Raw genomic sequence first — 5,302 nt, 5'->3', positions numbered from 1 at the left:
TAATTCCCTCCGTAATCTACGGGATCTTCTGTACTATATTTAGGTATTCAATGTAATAAGAATATCATCCGATATCCGAAAATCATTTCATATCAAAAATCCTTTATCTAATCGTACAAGACGGAACTCGCAACTAGTTCAATTTCCTTAGATTTCGACAGCAATTCCGTTATGGATTTTGACTCAAGCTCCGAAGACAGTGTAACCGGAATGAATCAACCAATTAGTCATCACCAATTCTGGATGAATTGGGGATGGGTTCGTAGCCTACTTAATCATTCGAGGCAAGAAGAAGGTGATCCCTTCCACCAACCGAATTCACCTCTGAGTGAAGAACCTGAAGCACTTACCGGCGAACCGGTCCGAAACACAATTTTCTCTCTCATTTCTCGAGTATCTCGTCACGATCATATACTATACCAAATTCTAGATCTTATTTACCCACTCGTCCGAACCGAAAGTCACCCCGGTGTAATAGAAGAAGTCAACGAGATTCACGCTCGGGTTGTGGCTTTAGAGAATATGGTGCGAAGGTTACAAACACCAGCAGCAGCACCAGCAGCATAACTAATACCACCATCAACAACATCAATAGTACCATCACCACCACCAATAGCAACATCCGCATCCCACATCTCAATTTCACAATCTGTCCCTCGAACATCAACATCATACTCACCATAGATACCCAGGAATACCGACAAAAAAAAAAATGATGAAGTGTTGAACCATAATTTCATTAATATTCTGCGAAGAATATGTGGTTCCTAATAGCTTTAGAGATTACTTATTCTAGCTCAAACAGAAAAGCAAATGAGTTTAATATCATATTAACTCATTTAAATCCATGATTACATCTGAAGAAAATATATATGTATATATATTTTCATAAAGATTGTAATTAAAAGTTCTTTTGTACAAAATATTAATGGTGAAAATATTTTAACGGGTAGGTAATACCCGAGGAATATTTAGATTTCACATTAATAAGTTATACTGTACGTTCTTCGAATCTGATTCAATGATCATTTACTATCCTACTTACATCTACAGATATACGAATCTGTTCATCGCAGAATAACCATTTTCATTCAATTTCATATTTTGATTTTGATCTATCAGAATCCAACAAGTGGCATAATGAAGAAAACATTGGACAAAATAAAATTTGTTAGAAACAAACGAATTAACTATGAGAAATTCTATTAAGAATACACGCTAACAAAAATCCTAGCTAACTGTTCCTAGCTAACATATTACATTTTATTTATCACAGTTTATTTATCGCAATTTAATTATCGCAATTTGATTTATCATCATTTAATTTCTGTTATTTACTTTACGCACTTTATTTATCGTCATTTAATTTCTGTTATTTATTTTACGCACTTTAAATATCGGGACACGGATACAAGGTTTTGACATATCATATCGACGCATCTATATATATTATTTGGAATAACCATAGACACTCTATATACTGTAATGATCGAGTTCGCTATACAGGGTTGAGGTTGATTATACAATAATATATCTAGTTTGAGTTGTGATCGAGTCTGAGACATGTACACGGGTCACGATACGTATTAATTAATTCGAATATTATAAATTAAACTATATATGAATTATTGGACTGATAACTGTGGACTATCAATTATGGACTACAAACATTGGACAATTAAAATGAATTAAAATATTGATTATAACATATGAAACTAAACATTTCTTCAAGTTTGCCACTTGATCTCATCTTAAACTTCATTTGTATCTTGACGATTACAATCTGCGTTCAAACCTTTCATAATTCTTGAAAACACCTCAATCGAGAGGATGAATCAACCCTACTTCATCTACGGAAGAAAAGATTTATGCATATAGTTATGCACCTGAAAGCACTCGGAACCTGAGTAAATGTTTAACACGTGTCTGTGCTAGCTCCTTTGGCATTGTTATTATCGAAAATAACACTGCAACTCTTTTCTAATTAGCTAAATTCGTCACAGCTCCAGCAAGTCAACTTCGACTTTTCAGTCGGATTAGCCTTACTATAAACTTGATATATATGCGTGCTCTTTTATTGTTACTGGGGAACCTTTTATATTCCGCCACATTAGCAGTAAACTTACCAGCAACTTCATTACTCATTGGCTTAAGTCTCTTCTAAGAACCATTATATTTGTTCAATAAAACCTTATCATATATTCGTATGCATCTTGTAACGAGTATTGCCATACCAATTATCGGGAATCAGCAATCAGTATTTTGAATCTCGCAACAATTCTACAACAACAGTTATAGGTATACATATAACCTTTATCTCTTAGAATTATGACCTTCGATTCTGAAATTTTGGAAAGCACCCAGTCTACGAATCAATACTCGGAATGTTGAAAAAGCTGAATGAAGCAGTAAAAACTGTAAACGATCTTAACAGCCAGATGTTTGATAATAAAGAATAGTATGTTGGAAAAGCTTGGAAAAGTTGGAACTGGAAAACGGATTGAGCTAACCACGAAGGAGGCCAAGGACAAATACAAGGACCAAACCCTATATTCAAAGAATCCAGATAATTCTGTATCCAATGAAATCTTTAGCGAATACCTTGCTTCTGACTCCAAACTCTTGCGGACAAATTTTTTTCATCATCCTTCAATATTAGAAATTCCAAGATATCATCGTATCTTTCATTATAACTATCCTCCATATTTCTAAAGATATTTTCATAACTATTCTCATCTGAAATCATTAATCTCTTCGTGCTATCAGTGTTACATCATATAGAAACTGTTAGTTTCTATATTCTGTAAACTTTCGAGCTTAAAATATGAATGTTATTGAAGTAATGTTGGGAACTGATGCATGAGTTAGTATACTATAATAACACTTGATCAACGTGATTATATTACAGTAAGTCATGCTGAGTTTCTAATGGAACGTGGTGATTCACAGATCATAACGTCATCATGTGCCATGTTACATAACTCTTTCATTCTTCTTAACTTCTGAACATATCAAAAAAGTATATTCTTGATAGTTCTATTTTCAATAATTCTGATAATTTGACAAATCAAATCGTGCGATTACGTTCTTTCTTGTTTAGAACATTAAGTTCATTCGAAACTCCATACTTACGAATTCTGGACCATTACTCGCTTTACTAGAGGTCGAGAGGATAATAAAAAGACAAAGAGCTCCAAAATATAAAGGAAAATATAAAGCCCAATAACAACACGGAAGTTACAAACCGTGGATATTAATACGAATAGCAACATAAAGACACGGTATAATTAAGAATAGTATCACTCCAAGGCAATAGTAGAAGTAAACAGATTTTCTGGTGGAAGATTGAAAAGAAGGATGACAAAAATGATAATTAGGAAAATATCAAGGATTAGAACTGGATTAAACATTTACATAATCTTTTGGATGTATGAACTAAGAAAGAAAGTATAGGAATGGTGAGAATAATGGATCGAAAGAGTTTAATTTATAATGGAAATACCAGACAGAGTAGTCAAGACAGATCTCCGCATTTAATTAGAGAGATCCTGATTTTCTTAATTCCGAGGAAATCAGATCTTATTCAGATTTCAAAGATCTTCTTCAAATCCCTTGAACTCCGAAAATCAACCCTATCTACGTCAAGTTATGACGAAACTTTATTTCTTCAATTCACCCTTTTGAGATAACTTCATTCGTACTCTTCGAATAATAGAATTGTTTTATCCATATTCCATATTACTCAATAATAATAAAACTCTATTTATCAACTCATATGAGTCATGAAAACATACTTATTGTCAACCATGACCATCCCAATCAAATTTCGGGACGAAATTTCTTTAACGGGTAGGTACTGTGACGACCCGGAAATTTCCGATCAAATTTAAACTTAATCTTTATGTGATTTTGACACAATAAGCAAAGTCTGTAATGTTGAGTCTAAAAAAGTTTTGAACTGTTTACATGAATTCATTTGACCTTCGATCACTTCCGACGATTCGCGAATAAGTGTTGTAAATGAATATATATATATATATATATATATATATATATATATATATATATATATATATATATATATATATATATATATATATATATATATATATATATATATATATTATATAAACAATTGAATACGAATTTATTCAATAGAATTAAAAAATGTAACAACATATAGTCAAGATAAAAGGTTGTTATTAAAATAAAATTATATAAAAAAATATATGTATATGTATATGATTTCTATACATGATTATTATTATAGGTATAATGTTGTATACATTAAAATGTATGAAAATTCAATACTCAAAATAAGTTATTATATATACTCATTGAATATTACAAAATATTAATATATTAAAGTTAATTACAAAGTAATAACATGGTTGTTATGCTAAGGATATTATTATTACCTTCATAAGTATTATCAATACTAATACTGATATTAAAATCAGCAATATTATTAGTATTATTTTAAATACATAACATATAGATATGAAATTTGTTATATAAATATTTATAGTATTACTATTACTAATATTATTATTATCATTAATAATATTATTATTATTATAAATAATATTATTGATATAAATTCTATAGTTATGATTATCATTATTATTAATAATAATAATATTATTATTATTACCATTATATTACCATAAATTTTATTATTAATAGTTATGATATTAAGAATATTATTAGTATTATTATATGTATTAATTAACTAGTTTAGTTATTATATATAAATATTGATAAATATAGATATATACATAATAAATATATAAAAATAGATAAATATATATATAGATACTGAATTATACAGATACGTTTATGATATATACAGATATACAGTATATTAAAACTTAATAATATCAATACGCGTATTAATACATAATAAAATCAAAAATCTGTTTTGCATCATTTTCAAACTGTGATAAATTTGATTTTGTGTCTCTAAATTCGTACTATCAAAGATTTAATCACTGAATGAATCCAAACTCCATTAGCTATCAATTTTCCTTTCTATTTTTCTAATATATATTGTGTACAGAGGGAATAATCGTTGTCAAGTTGTTAGGCTACAAGAAAATCTGTAATTGAACTACATTAGCTGTAAACATGTCTATTAACATCTATATATTACTCTGCAATTACAATTCGAGTTAAAAACATCAGAATCAAAATTCAATATGAAGAACACAACATAAATACTCTGTTCGTGTTCATGATTTCAAAAAGTTGAATTTTGATATAAATTTCAAAAAGTGTTAATGCAGTGTAGTTAGGAATGTTA

Source organism: Rutidosis leptorrhynchoides, chromosome 6, assembly GCF_046630445.1.
Source record: "Rutidosis leptorrhynchoides isolate AG116_Rl617_1_P2 chromosome 6, CSIRO_AGI_Rlap_v1, whole genome shotgun sequence".
Classification (NCBI taxonomy): domain Eukaryota; kingdom Viridiplantae; phylum Streptophyta; class Magnoliopsida; order Asterales; family Asteraceae; genus Rutidosis; species Rutidosis leptorrhynchoides.
Note: the sequence above shows the minus strand (reverse complement) of the source record.